General features: G+C 36.4%; 1 pseudogene across 1 annotated transcript; it reads left to right on the top strand.

The window, feature by feature from the left end:
* Nucleotides 1-10,642: 10,642 nt before the first annotated feature.
* On the top strand, nt 10,643-21,154 carry LOC149229582 (cytochrome P450 720B2-like; annotated as a pseudogene). Its single transcript, XR_016247943.1, has 3 exons — nt 10,643-10,946; nt 11,073-11,379; nt 20,403-21,154. The product of XR_016247943.1 is annotated as a cytochrome P450 720B2-like (transcript).
* The last annotated feature ends 958 nt before the right edge of the window (nt 21,155-22,112 follow it).

Below are 22,112 nucleotides of genomic sequence, written 5' to 3'. Positions count from 1 at the left end.
AATGTCACCAGGGTGAGGAACCTGATGGGATACCTCCTCAAGGATGTTAGAGTTTGATCAATTTTGAAAATAATCAATAAAAATGGAATTAATATGAGGGATCTGACCGCAAACATCTGAGGGGACAAGATTGGTAGTTGGTTGCATCCTCCTGAGCCTATTTATGGGCATAGGTTCTACCCCTTAGGTCCATGGCTCTCCCAACCCCCCCGCGATCTCCTTGTTGGTTATACATGTGCTTCTGAGGCATGGACCTTGAAAAAAAGGAATGTTGTGTGAAGAGATTGGGGATCATAATTCCAAGGGAAGAGAAGCAAAGGTAGAGGATATCCAGCAAAATGAAAAGGCAAGAATAGGAAGGAGGCTTGAATAGAAAGATAAGGGATAGAGGAAAGAGAGGAGGAAGGGGACATCTAACATGAAAATAGATTGAACCACATCCCACCATAATTCTCAAATCCAAAATCCAACAATTATAGAATACCAATTGGAGCTATAGCCAACAAAGATATGGGCAAAGGAAAAATGAACAAAACTAAGAGTCACAGTGAGTATCCCAAATAGCATAATCTGTGATGAACCAACCTTCAAATGGTGGGTGACGAAAGATGGTGCGTAATATGCAACTCAAGGAAAACCTAGCTACAAAGGAAGCCATAACGTCTTAAGCATAAATTCAACAACACAACCACCCGCGCCTAGTAAATCACCATTACACTCTCTCCATAATTGCTCAATTCAGAAATAGTCATTTCCTAATGAAAATTGTGGATAGATCCAAACCACTATAGCTCCAATGTTTCGAGCATACATGTCCAATTCTAGAAAAAATACAAGGAAATTCTCGGAGAAGGAAAGTGAATTAGTGTACAAAATCCCCTTAATGCCACAAGGTTGCAGAGGAAATCCCACTTGCACGAGGGCAGAGACTAATTTACAACATATAACTCACATTAGGAGTGTTATGTATTTGGAGCTAACTTAGAAATGAAAGCTTGTCATATACATAACTTGAATAAGAAGAGTTCACATCAATCTGTGTGTGGGAGGATGGTCGCTCCACCCCTCATAAATTTTATGTGAGGTGGTTGTGTGGTGAGCTTGCCCCAACATTGTTCATCACCCTAATCATAAAAAAACATAAAAAATAAATTCAAATAAAATATATAATATTAATTTCATTTTAAAATTTAAAATAGATAACAATTTGAAAATATTTATTTTACTTTATAAACTATTAATAATATAGTATTTACCTTTTTCCTATTTTATAATTGAAATATTGTGATATTATAAAAGTGATTGATTACTATCAATTCCCTCTGTAGCATTGACCTTTAGCATGCCCTTTTCTAAGTCACTAACAAACTAAAGAGATTGATGTGACTAAAATTGAAACAATTCTATATTTTAACATTCTTTTAATATTTATATTTTAAATAAAAATTTAAATATTTTTAGTATATTATATTTTATTAATTTAAAAAATTAATTTAAAAAATAATTTTTTTTTTATTAGCAGAATATTGTTATAATGGAGGATAAGAATGATCATTCTCCCATGATATTATTGATATATATTTTAAAATATTAAAAAATTTTTAAAAACTAAGGAAAAAATTATTAAAAATAAAATAGAAGTATTTAAAAATATAAATATTAAAAATGAAAAAAATAGTTATACATCTTTGAAAATGAATACAAAAAAAAATATGAATTACATCACAATCATAAATTATATGGATATATATTTGAAAATATTAAACTATTTTTGAAATTAGTTTTCAAACTAAATAAATAAATATAAAAATTTATAAAATGAAAATAGAAAGTGATCTCAAACATCTTACTCAAAATATAAAATGAGGATTTATAGTATACTTATGTCCTTTTACCTCAAAATTGAAAATTGAGATGTGTAGTCTATTTGTGTCCCTTTAGGATAAGAAATAACATAAGTCCAAAACATAATGGAGGTTTAGATCCAAATAGACCCTCCTAACCACACCACTCCACCTGCTTTTGCTCAACAATGGTGACATAATCATATAAGAAGAAGGCGAATATGACTTTAAATAAACAAGGATTGAGGAAAAGAAGGTGGAAGAGGAGGAGAAAGAAGAGAAAGAGGTTAAAGAAACAACACCAAAAATACTAGAAGCAAAGCTTGAAGTGAAGGAACAAAAGATAAAAAATGGTAGAAGAAGAGAGAAAAGTTGTCCAATAAGTTGAGAAAAGAAGAAGAAGAAGAAGTAGGGATAGGGGCAAGGAGATTGAAGAACAAAAAACTACAAATAAAGCTACCCAAGGTAAGAAGAGAAAGTGCGAGAATGACCAAGGTAAAGAAAATGTACAGAATAAGAAGATAAGAATCAAGTGATCAAGGGGATAAACGAAAGGAGAGGTTGGAAACAACATGTTTTAAGCAAGGGTGATTTAATGAGTTGCGCGATTGCCCCCATCTATCCTAGATTCCCCTTCCCCTTTCAAATTTTCCAAAGATAGAACAAGAGAGAAATGTTGTAGAAGAAAAAGTTGTCCAAAAAGTTGAGAAAAAAGTAGGGATAGGTGCAACGAGGTTGAAGAAGAAAGAAATACAAATGAAGCTACCCAAGGTAAGAAGAGAAAGTAGCAGAATGAACAAGATAATATTGAAAATGATAAGAATAAGAAAATAAGAATGAAGTGATCAAGGGGATAAATAGAAGGAGAGGTTGGAAAAACCATGTTTGAAGCAAGGGTGATGAAGGGAGTTCATGATTCCTTTGAGATAGTGAAGGATGTGAAAGAAAAAAATAAAAACCAAAATGTTGTAGGTTCTCTAGAACATTTTGATTAGATGGCCCAATAGAAACTCATTTTAATTCCCTTAGTACAATATCCCTTATGAGCATGAAGAAATCAAATATGCAAGAAACTAGAAGAATGACCATAGTTTTAGAGATAAATAATGATCAATATATTAAGATGCTATAAGTTTTATATTTTAAATGTTTGTTTATGAAAATAAAATATTTACGTAGTAAGGCGTTCCTTCCAAAATCAACTCTCCTCCCATGCCACCTGTGATGTTTTGAGTCATTAATTTAGGTGTTAGATGATAGAAATGGTCGCTGCCATCCGATTAAAAACTGTTATTATTCGGTTACCATTCTCTAACGAAATTTTCTTCTTACCCAGCCTTCCTCTAAATCTAGGAACTCATAGTGCTTTTGCAGGTTCTTCTGATCTGCGCATTTTTTCTTACCCCACCTTCCTCTAAATCTAGGTACTAACAGTTCTTCTGCAGGTTCTTCTGAGCTAGGCATTACAGTTTTCTTTGAAAGTATTGTATGCGAGACTTTATGAAGCAGAGGAGGAGCTATCACTTCCGAGCTAGGCATTACAATTTTCTTTGAAAGTATTGTATGGGAATTTATGAAGCAAAAGAGGAGCCATCAGCCAGTGTCTCGAGTGGGGATACCAATCCTAGGCCTCTCCCTTGGCTTACAGGAGTAGAAACCTTGCTCACCTGTTGTCTCGAAAATGCTCCTTCGTGGCCTCGTCCAACAATGTTCTTCGGTTCTCTGTCTCTGTTGTTTCACCAGCTTTTTTGCCATGGATTATAATCGGGTATGTATCAACCAATGTCTTATTCTTGTTCATGAATAAGAATTCATTCAAACATTTCTTACCTTTCTTTGGCCACTGTCATGATGGTTCGCAGATTTGATCTTTAATTGAATGATTTTGATATATACTTAAGTTTCGAGGGAAATTATAGATACATATCTAAATTTATTCATCTTAATTTATACTCCTCCATGGATCACCGAGTGGAGACTCCTTACAACATCAATTACTTTGCAAAAGATTCAAATTCTCTATGGAGATCTGTAGTTTGCAGTTTATGTTTCTTTTTCCCCACAAAGATTTGAAAAAGTTGTGTGTTCTTGGGTGAGTGAACAAGCCTTTCATGTGGTACTTTTGTGCAGGATGGAGTAGGCCAAGCAGGGTGGCCACTTGGGCTTCAGACACTGAAATTGAGGGTACACATAATGGATCCCATGAGAGGTGGGGAACTTGGTTCGATGAGGATGTCCATGCCCAGTTTTTATTCGGTTTCTTCATCGGGTTTTGATACAAAGGTAATTTGATGAGATCAATTTTGGATTTTTATATGAATACGCATTTGGCACTTTCAAATTTAATTTTCCTGCAAAATGTTTGAATTCTGGAGAGAGATTGACTGGCATCTAAATTAGGGTTTTGGCAATGTGGACACAGGAAGGGTTCGCTTATGGGAACTGCCATGGGTAAAGTGGCAGTCGCCATGTGTTGGAAATTGACATGGACAATGCTAGGATAGGCATAGAATTTCAAGAGACCCTCAGTAGAGCTACCCTTTGCAGAGTTACGATTTGGCTCTTAGCCATCTAGATCCTTGTTTATTGATAAGTCTAAGGGCTATTTTGATTTTTGTTGGGAAGGGTTTATCTGTCATCCAGTGCATGTAGAGAATCATTAATGAAATTTTATTTTTAAGCCCCCTTAGAGCCAGCGTGATTTAAAGATTTTCTTGGGTCACTAGTACTGCTATGACCGAAATATTTTCTACTCAATATTCAAGACCATTTAAGTGCAAATCTTAGCTAAATGACACTAAAATTTATTTGACGATGAAACCGTGTGGGATGTGGGATTTTTTAGGGTCAACATTAATGGCGTGGACCCTGTTTCCTATATAGTTTAAATGCATATATTTTGTGGTGTCCAAGATCTAATCCATTAATTTTATGCTTAAAATCCAAGTAGGTGCAAGTCCAGACATTGTAAGTATTTTTCTAACAATTTCTTTTATTTTTAGATTGGGCCGATGGCAATCTTCTTTATCATTCTTCCCTGATAAAAGCACCACACTTGGAAACCCCACTGGTATCCGGTCCAATTGTAGAACACGTCATGCCAACAACAGTGTTGAGCTTGGTGTACTTATGTGATCATAGGTCACATCTCATGCATTTAATTCAAGGAGTGCTTTTACGGCTATGCCTGGTATGTAGGATGTTAACTGCCACTATTTTATTGAAGATATTTTGTTCTTGGAACAGTCGTGTTATTCAAATTAGGCTTACTTTTGAGCTTTGTGCTACTGGAACATGTAGGCTTTGGTTTATTTTGTTTTATGATCTGGCTTTGGGGACCATGAGATAGCCTCTGCATTTTAGTATATGCTATACCGAAGTCTTTCTACTTGTTTATATTTTGAATGTTCTGACCTTGCTATAGGTTTTGGTTATGTTTGCCTTGGCTATGTTTATCTTGGCATTTTTTGGATTGTTATAGGTCTATATACTAGAAATTTATTTTTGGAATACGTTTGGCATTTTTGGGATAATTATAGGTCTATATATACTGGAAATTTATCTTTAGGCTATGTTTTTGTTTTAGAGATATATATTGTATTTTGAGCCGAACATACAGTTCAAAACAATTTCATCTATGAATTATATGGATTATGTAAACTGGTTTACATACATGTGCTAATGAGACATGAGGACACAGGAGCTAGTACAAGCCCTCTACCTTAAGGTGATGGAGGCAACACCTCTCCTGCTCACAATGACTGCACTTGGATTTGGCCTTGGCCTTCTCCTTCTCCTCCCCCATTTCTCTCCACATTTATGTCTCTTCCATCCTGTTCGTCGACCGTGTTCTTCGGTTCTCTGTCTCTGTTGTTTCACCAGTTTATTCACTATTGATTTTTTATTTAAACTAATAATCCCAAGTCTCTCACGTTGGAGTAATTCCTTAGTTTTAGAAATTTCAAAGTGGACAACCTCTCCAATGGAGCAAACTCCTTCACATAGCGACTGCCATCCAATTCTAACCTTTCCAACTGTTGAAAGTCACACATCCATTTGGGAAATTTCACTCCAATGTAATCATCCAACACAAGACTTGCAACTTCTTCATCTTCTGCATCTAATCAGGAAGATTGTACTTAAGATTATTCCTGTTTATGTGATTCAAATATAAATGCCTCATTTTTGGCCAATTTCCCATTGTGGTTGCTAGTGCATCAAATTTTGAAAATAAGACTATACAGATCTCTATAAGATTTGTGAGATCCTTTAGAGCCACAACATTTGTGGGGTCATTCAAAGCATTCTCCATACCCATACTCAAATGTAGTCTTTTGAATGAAGTGAGTTTAGACATCTCGCTTGGCAATGATGTTAAGACTTTTCAGTCTGAAAGATCCAAGAATTGAAGCCTAGAAAGCCTGCATATAGCTGGAGGCAATTCCTTGATGTTAGCAGAATTCAATGTGAGAAATTCAAGCAATGTGAGTTGAGTGAACGATGTTGGCAGTGACTCTATTTGGATATGGGAGAGATCAAGGACCCTCAAAGCATTGAACTTGATTAGAAATTTCTCTGGAATAGGATAAATTAATGGATTTTCAGATAAGATTAAACTCACCAGCTTGGGGCACATGAAATCTTCTTGCAGTTTTTCAATTTGATAGTTGAACAATGATATTCTTTCGCAAAGACAGTGTAGCATGTTGACCATTCTCATTATGCAGAAATCCTGCAATCATTTTTCTTCTCTTTACAGGCTCTCTTAAGCTCCCACTAGGATCAGTATATGCTCATTACGTCCAGGGAGGCTTAGACGAGGCTTGTAGTGCGAGGTTTTCTTTATTACATTATATCTGCAACCAGTTCCAAGGACTCCTACACTTTTTGTGGAGGAGTGTACCCGAAGTTGTATGGGATTATGCATGTGAATCGTGTAAAAGAATGTTTGGGTTTGAACGTCATTTTATTTTTCAATTGAAGAGAGTGTGCTAAGAAAGTTTAAGAAGGGAGTTTAAGTGGGTTGGCTGAGGGGTGAGTTCTCAGTAGCATCAAGAAAAGAGGAGAGAAACGATGATGCTTCATCTTATACCTGATTACCCATCAAATTCATCGCCCACTAGAGGCTGGCCAGAAGACAAACACAGGTTTTGTAATGCTCCTGGGATCTCAATAGGTTTCAATCCAAAGGGGTTCTCAGATTCAGAGGGGGCCAAAAGCCCACTTTCTCCATTAGATTTGAAGACCTTTTATGGAGTTGGGATCACTTATTGGCCTGAAAACAGCTTTGATTGCCAGTCGAGTTCTCATAAACAGCAAAGCGAGACAATACCGATTGGTCCTCCCCATGGGTTTATAGAATCCACCCATCAAATAGGAAAGGAGCATTCAGAGAGCTATACTTGTGTTATATCCCGTGGTTCAAATTCGAGCACAAAAAACATGCGTACTCATTACGGTATAGAGTGTGAAATTGTGCAATATCCTATTCAAAAGCAAGATGAACATGAAATATGGGATGTCGCATGGCCAGCTCAGAGCTATTCAAATGCTCCAGCGTTTCCTGTTGCCCAGTTTCTCAAGGTTTCTTATCTTTGCAAATGGCAGTTGAACCATGAAAAAGACATCTACATGTATAGGTTTGTTATTCATATGATTGCTTCAAACCTCTGAGAATCAATTGAGTTGATTAAAATTTCCCATTCTTAAGAGTTAGTCTCATTCTTTGTTTGTTGTTTATTTTAGGGGTGACATGGCATTCTACAACGAGGAATGCCTCTACCAACAGATTTTTATAGATGATGAAATATCTTTAATGATAGATTTTGATGGGTGAACAAATGGAAGCATTTACTGCTTCTCCATCTTCATAGAGTGCTGCTCATAAGATCATAGGTGCTAAGCAAGTTTAAGAAGGGAGTTTAAGTGGGTTGGTTAAGGGGTGAGTTCTCAGTAGCATCAAGGAAAAGAGGAGAGAAAAGATGATGCTTCATCTTATGCCTGATTACCCATCAGAGGAAAAGAGGAGAGAAAAGATGATGCTTCATCACCCACCAGAGGTTGTCCAGAAGACAAGCACAGGTTTTGCAATGCTTCTGGGATCTCAATAGGTTTCAATCCCAAGGAGTCCTCAAATTCAGAGGGGGCCAAAAGCCCAATTTCTCCTTTGGAATTGAAGACCTTTTCTGGAGTTGGGATCACTTATTGGCTTGAAAACAACTTTGATTGCCAGTTGAGTTCTCATAAGCAGTAAAGTGTGACAATACCGGTTGGTTCTCCCCGTGGATCTACAAAATCCACCCATCAAACATGAATGGAGCATTCAAAGAGCTATACTTGTGTTATATCCTGTGATTCAAATTTGAGCACAAACAACATGCATACTCATTGCGTTATTGAGTGTGAAATTGTGCAATACCCTGTTCAAAAGCAAGATGAACACGAAATATGGGATGTCACATGGCCAGCTCAGAGTTATTCAAATGCTCCAGCGTTTCCTGTTACCCATTTTCTAATGGCTTGTTATCTTTGCAAGTGGAAATTGAACCATGGAAAAGACATCTACATGTATAGGTCTATTATAATGATCACATGATTGCTTTAAAGCTCTGAGAATCGATTGAATTGATTAGAATTTCCCATTCTTAAGACTTAGTCTCATTCTCTGTTTGTTGATTATTGCAGGGGTGACATGGCATTCTGCAGCGAGGAATGTCGCTACCAACAAATTTTGATGGATGATGAAATATCTTTAACGACAAATTTTGATGGGTGAACGAATGGAAGCATTTGCTACTTCTCCATCTTCATAAAGTGTTGCTTCATAAGATCAGAGGCATGAGATTTGTTCATCATCAGTGGGGCAAAAAGAGGCGTTCCAATGAATGTATTTTTTGCATCAGAGTAGCTGTCAACAAATACACTACTATAGATGATATAAAAATGTACCTATGTTTTATTCAGAGGAAAAGGGATTGAATGGGGTAGGCTTTTATGAGGCATATTAATACGGAGAGAGTTTTTTGATCCAATTTTCAAGTGTCAAATGCAAGAATAAGCTAATTGAATTTTTATTTCCAATCCTTCAGATTATTCCCTTGTTAGGAAATTGATTTAATAATCACCATTGTTATAATCTTAGCTTGGTTGTGTTAGAATGCAAAAAAATGATTCTAGATAATTTAGGTATGAAGGATTTTAATGACATTATAAATTTAGATGGTTTCAGAGTAAATGTAATCTTTGTATCTTGCGTTAGAAGAGGAGAGAAAATGTATGTTTGTATCTTGTGCTAGAAGAGGAGAGAAAATGTATAACTCTTACTATATTTACCTTTTTACTTGTCCAACAGATCTTATAAGGTCTCACAAAGCACATTGATTTTTAATTTTGGTCTTGTTTCACTATTGGCTTTGAATAGGAATGTTGTTTATAATGAGCAAGCAAGGTTGAATCAGATTGCTTGCAATGCCCTTATCTTGAATTTATGCCGTAAAATTTATGCCTTACGACGTTTCCTTTCCAACATATAGTGCAATTGCTAGTTTATTTAATGTTAACATATTGTATATAGGTGGTGGATGGTTAATTCATATATTAATTCTTTTTATAATAATAAAAAAGGACACTATAATGTAATTAGTTTTGATGATTTTATTAAATCTTAGAAATGTGAAATATGTTATGAAATAAGTGTTTTGATATTTATAATTAATCATGATTGCTATAATAAAGCATGTGTTTGAGGATATAAGTTATAGACATATACCAACCATTTAATTTATATGACGACAATAATAAAATAAGTAATTTAGCGGTTATGTTTACCAACTAAATTTCTAGTGGGTTTTTCTGGTCTAATTTCTCTAAAATTTGGCAGGAATTTATTGAAATCACAAGTTTGATGGGTAACGGATGCACAATAGAAGTGCCCTAGGGGTTTTTGAGGCTACTAAATCCATATATATAGTCAAAAAGCTAATTTAAATAACACAAATCAAACTGTCACCTCACATGTTTCCTCTGGACTCCTAAATAAAAAATCCAAAAAATCACACTAAAAACAACTACTTTTTAAAATGAAAATTTCATTAACTTAGAACTCCTATAGTAAAAAAAGACTCATTAAAAAGATAACCCTTGATCGTGAACCTTAAAAGAAAACCACATGCACCTTGTTACTTTGACCTTCGTTACGTTGTCGTTTAGCGGAGGAATAAAAAAGATGACCGATGGCATCTTTGTAAAATCGCTTTTGTATAAAATGATTGTCAGAGGTTGTTTGTGCTCTTTCCGCTCACGAGGTACGTCAGTTCCAATTTTTTCACAAGGTTTTCACACCGATGGACTCGGCTTTTTTCACACCCTCAAAGTGACTCCTTTTTTTTTCCAAGATTTTAAAGATAAGTTGTTGTGACATTTTTTCTGTCAAGTTCTTTGGTCTCTCACTTCTGATCACACGTTGCTATCTTAGAGGAAGTATCAACTATAAATTTATTTAAATTTAAATGGATTATAACATAAAAAAATTATAAATAATAAAATTAAATATAATGACAACTAACCTACAACACACAAGCAAGTGAAACTACTACACACATACAAGTGAAACTACTGCAAATTAATTCCAAATACTTACTCAAGAGCACAAGGTAATTCAGTGACGTGAAGGTGTACTGGTTATGAATTATAAAGAACAAAAAAGAGAATCCAATGAAAGCGGCGGGGCATCGGAAGTGGACAAAAAATTTGGAATCGTAGGGGGCAGTCGGGACCAATTTAAGCCGAGGATAATCGAGGCGTAGCATAGATTGATTGATAAGCATTCAAATTAGTAAGAGATTAGGGATAGTTGCCCTCTGAGGAAAGCATTGAATTGGGGATCATGGTGGAGACTAGTGTTACGTATTCATGGCTGGTGGGCTTCGTCTGTTTCGTTCTGGCGATGATTCTGCTTCAGCTCTACAGAATAGTGGACAGTCGAGGCTACAATTTGCCTCCCGGTTCCAGAGGGTGGCCATTGATTGCAGAATCCTTGGGCTTCATGCGACCGATTAATTCGGGTTCACAACCACGCCGATTCATTCAAGATCTAGAGCTAAGGTACTGTCTTAATTTTAACGTTCAACATCTAGAGCTGAGGTACTGTCTTAATTTTAACATTGGCGCGTATTTTATCAAATATCAAATACAAGATGTGAATTATATATGTGAAGACGAATTACGCAGGTATGGCGAGATATTCAGATCAAATTTGTTCGGAAGATCTCGAATGATTGTGTCTGTGGATCCAGAATTCAACAAACATATTCTGCAAAATGAAGGCAGGCTGTTTCAATCCAATTATCCGAGACCTTTTCGAAATCTCATCGCCAAATTCGCTTTGCTTTCGGTGCACTGAGATTTCCAGAAGAAGCTCCACGGAACGGCCGTAAATTTCCTGGGGTTCGAGAAGCTGCGTGTGCACTTCATGGCACACCACCTTCGCCCAGTGGCAAGCCAAGAGGATATCCATCTTCACGAGGAGTGCCATCAGGTAAGCACCATCAAGAAACCCATTGCAAAAATCGTGCCATCAGGTAAGCACCATCAAGAAACCCATTGCAAAAATCTTTATATTTCAGAAAAGCTATGCATTAATTAAAAATTCTTTAAAGACCTATTTGTTGCAAAAATCTTTATATTTCAGAAAAGCTATGCATTAATTAAAAATTCTTTAAAGACCTATTTGAGTGACTCAAGGGAAAGGTTAATATTTTAATAACACAATTAATAGTAAAATTAAGGATTGGATCGCATCATCTTATTGGATCGCATCATCTTATATGTTAAACACGTAGTTGAGTAGTTTCCAATCTTATATGTTAAACACGTAGTTGAGTAGTGTCCATTGAAGAGTGAGAAGAAAGAACTTGTGTTTTTTTAATGAGTAAGGAATTGTTGAAACTTAATGTTTTTTTAACTAGTAAGGAGTTGTTGAAACTTAATGGCACTTTATCATGGAATTCCCTGCCGGGAAGAAAGAATTTATGTTTTTTTGTGAAGAAAAAGCAATTGAAACTTAATAGCATTTTATCACAGAGTGTTCTGCCTATAAAGACATTTGTAGTAAGTTGGAAGACTTGAAAATAGATAGATAGTTTGTTAGCTATTTGTGAAAAAAAAAACTTTACAAAACCAATCTTTTTTAACCATTTTTCACACCCAAAAAAACTATTATAGAAAAAAACTTGATTGTATAATGTTTTGTTAGTTAAATATGTAACCCCTTATACTATTTTGGTGTCATTCGCCTCATTAACATTCTTCAATTCAATTCATTAACTTTTCGAGAAGCTATGCACTGTTCAAGCATTCTTTATGGATTTTATTAATCATTTATCGAAATCAAACAAAATTGAACTACGAAACCTGCCTTTTAATACTGGTATCATCAAAATGGTGGTGAACTAAGTGTTTTCCGTTTAGATTGGTCGATTAGTCTGATCACATGTGATGTCTGTTACAACTTGTTCTGAATTTGATGGCAAAACAATTGCTGGACTTATCTCCGTCCAAGGAGATGGAAGAGATCAGTAAGGCATTCGCCGTTTTTTCTAAAGCTTTCCTTGCCGTTCCCATTAGAATCCCAGGTACCTCGTACGCCAGAGGACTTAAGGTGCGCAAGAGCCGCAATGCTTTTCTCCTTTATTTTACTGATTACTAATTTGATTGGCTCTTATGGGATGAGTAATGGCTAGCATCGCTTCTGGCCAGTGTTGAAGTTGTAATTTCAACTGCAGCATGCTTTACTTCAGAAAAACCATGCAGTTTCCTTCTGCGATGCGATCATATCGCAAATCGCATCCTTTTACCCCTTGCCTCGTTCTGTTTATCTTTGTTTTCTGCGATTGCGATCTTGCGATGTGATGCGATTGCAGATCGCACATCGCAACTTTCACCCATTACGAGTTAAGCCCTCCGCCTTTGTATCCACCGATTGCGCTATTGCGAAGCGATATCATTGCACATCGCACATCGCCGCTTCTCACCTCGCCTCATCCTCCCGATAACGTTTTTGCGATGCGATCCCACCATTCATCTATAGATCCGACGGTTGAGATTTGTTCTGGCTTGTGTACGCCTCCACCATGCCTTATTTATGCTTTAACCTACTTTTGTGTGTTCCCGAAGAAGAAAGAAGGCTTTGCGCCATAAATGCTCACCAACAACATTAAAGAAGAAGAATGGCCGAGAACAACAAGGATGTGCCTCGTGCAGGTAAGAGCATTGAAAGATTATGGGTTTCTTGTGTATTCCACTGCGTCCAGCTCCAGCAGGACAACAGAGTACCAGAAAAGGCCAGTTTTGTCAGCAGACTGTATCAGAGGCCCATGTTAGATTGTAAATGTGGTTGGTGGCCATTTTTGACACCTCCACGCATAACCTGGTAGATATAAAGTTTTAGTTTTTTCAGTCAGTAGAAGATAGAGAGTGAGAGAGGAATGTGAGGAAGCACAGCAGTGCGTCTGTAACACGTAGCAGCGCGTGAATGTAAAAGAAAGCCGCAACAGCGAAATAGAAAATAGAGCAGACACAACAGTGTGAATGTTTTTTGTAAATCCCTCTGTGAAAGAGGAAGAGCCATATTTTGTAACAGCAATTTTTTTTAATGAATACAAGCTCTTTTATGTGTGAATGAAGATTTTGTCTTCTGCAAACAAGTTTTAATTTTTCCACTGTGTAAAGATCTTGAAAAACAGAGCATTATTCTCTATTCAGATTTTTGTTTGAAATTACCAGAAATTTCCAACATGGTATCGGAGAATGTCCAGGCTCTTTGAAGGTGTCAAAGAAGCTGAAGGAAGGATTTCTTGTTGCAGCAGCTTCTCCAGCAGAGTGAAGACTCAGTCAAAAGAATCCAAGGTATTTCTCAAGTTTCTTTTGTGTCTTCAAAAGTGAAGATTGTCCAAGACAGTTAGTTATTTTTAAATACAGTCAAGTATTTGAAGCATAGTTGAGAGTGCAAGAATGGCTGGCACCAGCACCAGAAATAGCATGGGTATGCAGCTCCCACTATTTGATGGCAAAAATTATGACTATTGGGCAATAATAATGAAAGCCTTGTTTGCTTCCCAAGACTTATGGGAAATAGTTGAAGATGGTTTTAAAGAACCAGCAGATGAAAATGAGTTTAATAATCTAACTCAGGTAGAGAAAGATCTGTTGAAGAGCTACAAGAAAAAGGATTCAAAAGCCCTCTTCTTCTTGTATCAAGCAGTGCATGGAAGTGTGTTTCCAAGGTTAGCAGCTGCTAAGACATCCAAAGAAGCATGGAAAACTCTTAAAACAACCTATCAAGCTATGGAGAAAGTGAAGACAACAAAACTACAGTTGCTGAGGAGAGATTTTGAGAATCTATGCATGAAGGAGTCTGATAATATTGACTCATTCTTCACACAAGTAATTGGTCTGGTCACACAGATAAGGTCTCGTGGAGAGATTCTTGAAGAAAGGAGGATTGTGGAGAAACTATTGAGGGTCTTACCCTCAAAGTTCGATGTAATTGTCACCACCATAGAAGAGACAAAGGATCTCACAAACTTCTCAGTTGATGAACTACATGCATCACTGATAACACATGAGCAGAGATTGAGTAGAAATGAAAACTCATCTCTAGAGCATGCCTTTAAGACCCAGATGTCCATTGGAAGAGGAAGAGGTCAAGGCAGAGGAAACAAGAGAGGAAGAGGCAGAAGCCAAAACAAAAGTGGAAGAAACAGTCCAACAAATGCTCAAGGAAGAGGCAACAATCCAAATTAGAACCAAGGCGAAGGCAGCAGCCAACAAAGTGGACAACATCACGCTCAAGGACATAGGTATGAAAAATCCAATGTCCAATGTTATTATTGCAAAAATATGGCCATTATGCAAATGAATGTAGGAAGAAACAGCATGATATGCGTAATAGATCTAGTGCAAATTTCACTAGAGAAAATATCAGCCAAGAAAATGCGTTGTTAGCTTATAATATGGCTGAAACAAACTATGAAGATGTATGGTTTCTAGACTCTGGTTGCAGCAACCATATGACAGGAAACATAGCCTTGTTTTCCAAATTAGATCAAAGTGTGAAGTCACAAGTCACACTTGGGACTGATAGTAAAGTTTCTGTTATGGGAAAAGGAGAGATAAGTATTTTAACAAAGAAAGGTGAAAGAAAAACCATAATAGATGCCTATTATGTTCCTGGAATGAAATGTAACCTCTTAAGTATTGGACAGCTTGTTCAAAAAGGTTACAATGTTTTCTTTGTAAATGATGTAAGCACCATCATGGATAGACCACCCAGCAAACGTTGTATTGCTAAAGTGAGGATGATGAGGAACAGGATGTTCCCTCTCAGAGTAAATGTAATTTTGAAAGATGGAGCAGAAATTGCAGCAGTTACTCGAGAGGCTTTCCAAAGCGAACCAAATGATGAAAATTGGTTGTAGCACTTGAGATTTGGACATCTCAACTTTGGAGGTCTTAACTTGTTGCATAGAAAAGGAATGGTAAGAGGATTACCATTGATAGAGAAACCGGACAGCCTTTGTGAAGGTTGTATCTTAGGGAAACAACACAAATAAAGTTTTCCATCTGGGAAAAGCATAAGGGCAAAAGCACCCTTAGAGATTGTCCACTTAGATTTATGTGGACCGATGCAAACTCCATCACTTGCAGGTAGCCTTTATGTACTAACTTTTATTGATGATTTTACTAGAAAGACTTGGGCTTATTTCTTGAAGAACAAAAGTGAAGTGTTTGAAAGATTTTGCAATTTCAAAGCACTTGTAGAAAACCAAAGCGGACTGCATATCAAAGTTCTAAGGACTGATAGAGGAGGTGATTATATCTCCAAAGAATTTCTACGGTTTTGTAGAGAAAATGGAATTCATAAATAGTTTACCACTAGGTACACTCCGCAACAAAATGGTGTTGCCGGAAGAAAGAATAGGACAATCATGGATATGGCGAGGAGTATGCTAAAGGCAAAGCATTTGCCAAATGATTATTGGACTGAAGCTGTACACTGTGCAGTATATATTTTGAATAGGTGTTCTACAAAAGCAGTCATGAACAAAGTGCCGGAAGAAGCATGGAGTGGGACAAAGCAAGGAGTCACCCACATGAAAATTTTTAGATGTGTGGCTTATGCACACATTCTATATCAGCTAAGGAGGAAGTTGGACAGAAAAGGGGAGAAATGTATTTTCATTGGATACAGTGAGGAATCCAAAGCTTATAGAGTGTATAACCCATCCACCAAGAAGATTATTGTGAGTAGAGATGTTCAGTTCATTGAGGAGGAAGCTTGGGATGGAAGCATAGAGAAAACAGTGAATGTTAAAAACTGTTTGTCTCATGATGAAGATGATGAGGAGATGGCTGAAATACATCCCCAAACAGCAACACCAACACAAGGGCAGCAAGTGACACCCTTGAGGAGAAATGAGAGTGCTTCTCCAAGAACACCACAAGGAGGAACTTCAAGTGCATCTTCAAGCACTTGTACACCAAGTGAAAGAGGTAAGAAGTTCAGAAATTTAAGTGACATTTATAATGAAGGAATGAACTCTTTGTTTGCTTTATATTGTCATGTTGATGACCCTATTCATTTCGAAGATTCAATTAAGGATAGGAAATGGATAGAAGCTATGGATGAGGAGATCAATGCCATAGAAAGAAAAAAGTCATAGGATTTGGTTGAACTACCAAAAGGTAAAGAAGTCATTGGAGTTAAATGGGTCTACAAGACCAAGAGTAATGCTGAAGGCAAAATAGAAAGACACAAGGCAAGACTTGTTGTCAAAGGATACAAGCAGCAGTATGGGAGAGACTATGAAGAAACTTTCGCACCAGTTGCTAGAATGGAGACAGTGAGAGCAGTGCTGTCCATAGCAACACAAAACAAGTGGAAAGTTTTCCAAATGGACGTGAAGTCAGCATTCCTAAATGGAGTATTAATGGAAGAGGTTTACATTGAGCAACCTCTAGGCTAATTGTTGTGTTATATGTTGATGATGTTATTTTCACATGTAATGATGATTACCTTATTGAAAATTTCAAAACAGTCATGAAAGAAGAATTTGAAATGACTGACATGGGTTTGCTGAGATACTTCTTAGGAATAGAAGTAGAACAAAGTGAAAATGGGACTTTTATCTCACAAGCAAATTATTCTAATGAAGTGTTGAAAAGATTTAATATGCAGGACAACAAAGCAGCAATAACTCCCACAGTGATGGGATTAAAACTAAGCAAAGAGGACAGTAGCAAGGATTTTGATCCTAGTTTGTACAAGAGCATAGTTGGTAGCCTCATGTATTTGACTGCAACTAGACCAGATATTATGCATGTTGTTAGTTTGATTTCCAGATTCATGGAGAGGCCAAAAGAAGCACATTGGCAGGCAGCAAAAAGGATTCTGAGGTATGTAAAAGGTACTAAGAGATTTGGTATTTTATATACTGTTTCAAAATGTTCAGATTTAATTGGATACACTGATAATGATTGGGTTGGAAGTGTAGATGATCAGAAAGCACATCCAGTTATGTTTTTCACATGGGTTCAGGAGCCATTTCATGGGCTTCTAAAAAACAGCCTATTGTAGCGTTGTCTACAGCAGAGGCAGAATATGTGGCAGCTACAACAGCAGCATGTCAAGCAGTGTGTATGAGAAGAATGTTAAGGAGCTTATGCCAAGAGCAAGAAAAAGGAACTGTAATTTTTTGTGACAATAGCTCAGCTATTGCATTATCCAAGAATGTTGTGTTTCATAAGAGAACGAAACACATTGACACAAAGTTTCATTACATCAGGGAATTGGTAAACAATGGTGAAATTGTTTTACAACATTGTAGAACTCAGGAGCAGGTTGCAGACATTCTGACCAAGCCATTGGGACAAAAAAGTTTTGAATTTTTACGAAATGTCTGGGTATGACTGATAACCCAGCAGTTGAAATTAAAGGGGAGTGTTGAAGTTGTAATCTCAACTGCAACATGCTTTACTTCAGGAAAACCATGCAGTTTTCCTTCTGCAATGCGATCATATTGCAAATCACATCCTTTTACCCCTTGCCTCATTGTGTTTATCTTTGTTTTCTGCGATTGCGATCTTGCAATGCGATGCGATCGCACATCGCAACTTTCGCCCATTGCGAGTTAAGCCCTCCGCCTTTATATCTGCCGATTGCAATATTGTGAAGCGATATCATCGCACATCTCACATCGCCACTTCTCACCTCGCCTCATCCTCCCGATAACATTTTTGCGATGCGATCCCGCCGTTCATCTGTAGATCCGACGACTGAGATTTGTTCTGCCTTGTGTACGCCTTCGCCATGCCTTATTTATGCTTTAACCTACTTTTGTGTGTTCCCAAAGAAGAAAGAAGGCTTTGTGCCATAACTGCTCACCAACAACATTAAAGAAGAAGAATGGCCAAGAACAAGAAGGACACGCCTCGTGCAGGTAAGAGCATTGAAAGATTATGAGTTTCTTGTGTATTCCACTGCGTCCAGCTCTAACAGGACAACAGAGTACCAGAAAAGGCCAGTTTTGTTAGCAAACTGTATCAGAGGCCCATGTTAGATTGCAAATGTGGTTGGTGGCCATTTTTGACCTGTCCAAGCATAACCTGGTAGATATAAAGTTTTATTTTTTTCAATCAGTAGAAGATAGAGAGTGAGAGAGGAATGTGAGGAAGCACAGAAGTGCGTCTGTAGCACACAGCAGCGCATGAATGTAAAAGAAAGCCGCAGCAGCGAAATAGAAAATAGAGTAGACACAGCAGTGTGAATGTTTTTTGTAAATCCCTCTGTGAAAGAGGAAGAACCATATTTTGTAACAACAATTTTTTTTAATGAATACAAGCTCTTTTATGTGTGAATGAAGATTCTGTCTTCTGCAAACAAGTTTTAATTTTTCCGCTGTGTAAAGATCCTGAAAAACAGAGCATTATTCTCTGTTCAGATTTTTGTTTGAAATTACCAGAAATTTCCAACAGCCAAAGAGTTTCTGATACAAAAAGATTAATGAGGGTATAAAGCACAGAAGGCAGCATCCAGATGAAGCTGTCCACAATGATTTCTTAGGAGAACTCTTGAAAGAAGACTTGCATTCAAAAGAAGTTATAGCAGATTTAGTACTATTCCTGCTCTTTGCTAGTCATGAGACCTCAACCTCAGCGATGGTATTTTCTATCAAATTTCTCACGGACTGTCCCCAGACACTTCGCGAACTGAAGGTGTGTACTCAGTGTGCAAATCTCTATTCTAAATAAAAGCATTTCATATCTTGGTATTGATACATTAACACTGGACTACACTGATGATGGAATATGCACCACACAGGAGGAGCGCGATGCTGTATTAAAGAGAAGGGGGAGTCCAAGAAACCAAAAGCTCACTTGGGATGACTACCAGTCAATGAAATTCACTGAATGTGTATGTAATTAATTAATTAATTAATTACTGCTTTGTTGAACAACCAAACGATTTCTGTTCGGGCACGGGGAGGCATCCTTATCGGGCAATCAGATGGGCATGGTTATGTGAATAAGAAATCTAGATAACCTCAAGATTACTGAATATTTGGTGAATAAGCAATCTAGATAAGCTCAAGATTTCTGTTTTATCTAGTTGATTCGCCGAATATTAGGCAATGAGATTAACATGGTCCATGTCTGTCTGATTGCGGGCGAATCAATAATTTAGATAAGCTTGTGTGATAGGCTAATAACATTATTTTATTTTTTTAATTACAAGTTTTGTAACATATGTTTATATACTTAAATGAATCATAGATCATTTAAAATTCTATAGTAGCTTTTACCTATTTGTGTTGTTGGATGTAAACTAGCTTCAGGATTTATCACATTAGATTTAGGATTTGCTATTTATAATTTCGTGGTGTAGTTCATTCTCTTTCTTCATAATGAACTAGCAAATTTTAAATTTGGAAATTATAAGAAGTGGAAATCTTAAATCTAATATGATAGGTATTGAAGCTACTTTACATATCACAGAAGCTTAAATTTTGAAATTTAAATTGTTTAAGGTCTATTTTTTGAGCCCTTTAACTGAAAAGAGTAAAGTAAAATGATGAGTAGTTACTCTAAACTTTGATAAAAAATAATTATATAGTGTCGACATCATTGATCGTGTATGTATTTGTTCAATTCCCAGGTCATATATGAAACACTTCGTCTCGCCAACGTCGCTTTAGCACTTTTCAGAGAAGCAAAAGAAGACATTAAAATTAAAGGCATTTAATAATATGTTTTTACTCTTCCTGTTTTTTATTTATGTTTCTATTCAAAGTTACAATTATATACATATATAGTAAGGCTTACAATTTTACATATATAATTTTTCTACAAGGTTTGAAATGTATAAAATCTCAACTAATACTTCCAATTCCAGCATTTCTTTTAATATTTTGGATGCAAATCTGATAGAAAAAGGTAGAATATTTACAATACTGCCACGCGATTTACCTCGGCATTCGGATCATGACAAACTTGTTTTCTCAGGAGGCTTTGTGATTCCAAGAGGGTGGACAGTCATGCTGCTTCTAAACTGCATGCATCTGGACGAAAAGTACCATTCTTTTGTGCTCACATTTGACCCATGGCGTTGGCAACGGCAGCACAAAAATCACTTCATGTTCTGTGGAAACCCAAATCTCTTATTAGTATTTCTGTTAGTAATCTTTGGGATTTTATATTACAGGAGCTCTCAACGAACCCCTCTTTTATACCTTTTGGAGGGGGGGCCAGGCTCTGTCCAGGAATGCATCTGGAAAAACTTGAGCTGGCCCTCTTTCTTCATAACTTCGTCACCAAATTCAAATAAAAGAAATAAGACATCAATTTTACTTGAAGCATCACTCCTAATTAATATCATCCTCTAGGAGAAAAGAAAAGAAAACAATACAAAATAGTGTGCCAACGTGGTTTATGAACTTATTTACACTCCGCATGTACACAGTGTCATGTTCATTGACTGCGCTAAAATTGTGTTTTACGTGTACCTAATGTTTGCAGATGGGAGGCACTGGAGGATGATAAGATCTCCTACTTTCCTGTTTCTCACTTGACTAAAGGCTTTCCGATCCGTCTACATCCTCAAGAACAAATGGATGATTAATCGCATTATAATAGGATTTGATTCATGCAGTATGGAGTGTTAAAAACAGTAAGCAAGTTTGAAGCATAAAACAATAATAGCCGCTCTGTGGACATATAACTATCATATTTCAAACATATTTATGTATTTCCTGTATTGAAGCCTGACAATTTGGGTTTCACTTTGATTCTCATTGGGTTAATGTATTAATCATCTATTATTGCATATCCCTGTTTAAACAACAAGATAACAAGGTAAATTGGTCTGCATAATAGTATGGTTTACTAGAAAAATATTAAAAAGCAGAAATAAATATAGTTGTACAAATTAAATGTCTGTTTTTTTGGGTCAAATTCTTGTAACATCTTCATATGGTAGTGGTAGTGAAATAAGCAAGTTTTTTAAATTAATAGAATGCATTATAAAAATGTGACTTGGAATAATGGAGAATTTTCCAGATTATTTTATTATTAGTTATTGGTTGTGATTAGTTAGATTAGATCTTATTTTTGAGGAAATTGTTTAATTTCCTCAATGAATTTCTAATCTTATTTATGTACAAATTATTTGATGAATGATATGAAGTCATGTACACTCTTAGTTGATCATTTCCTCCATATTTTGTGTCTTTCTTAAATTTATCTTGGTATCACAGCTTGGTGTGGGAGCGTAGTTAGACCTCCAAAGTGCCTTGTTTGTGTAGAAATTCTGACTGTAGATTAACTTGATAATGCAATATAACTAAAGCAAAATACTTTAATCTACTTCTACAATCAAACTTACAGAAGCTTGATAGATTTGAGCAAGATCAAGTTGAACACATAAAACTAGAAGAAGAATCAATGCACATGAAACACAGAAGAATACTCAGGGGAAAGCCTCAGCTAAAAACTCCACTATCTGTATTATCATACAAGTTGGAAATATCTCAGAATTACACAAAGCTTTAGCTCTCACAACTAGCCAGCTCTCAGTACAATCCTCACAGATGCTCACAGGAAAAATAGACTTCTCATAAGTCTTCCACACTGCCCTCCAAGCTCCTGTTTCCTAGAGCAGTTTTTCCTTAGTGATCCTCATCTTACCAAGTGTAACACTAATCACTCACACTGATC

The sequence above is a fragment of the Pinus tabuliformis genome, chromosome J, assembly GCF_031772625.1.
Source record: "Pinus tabuliformis cultivar Carrire ecotype Pingquan chromosome J, CPIR1, whole genome shotgun sequence".
NCBI classification, from domain to species: Eukaryota; Viridiplantae; Streptophyta; class Pinopsida; order Pinales; family Pinaceae; genus Pinus; species Pinus tabuliformis.
This window is presented reverse-complemented; position numbering and strand designations above follow the sequence as displayed.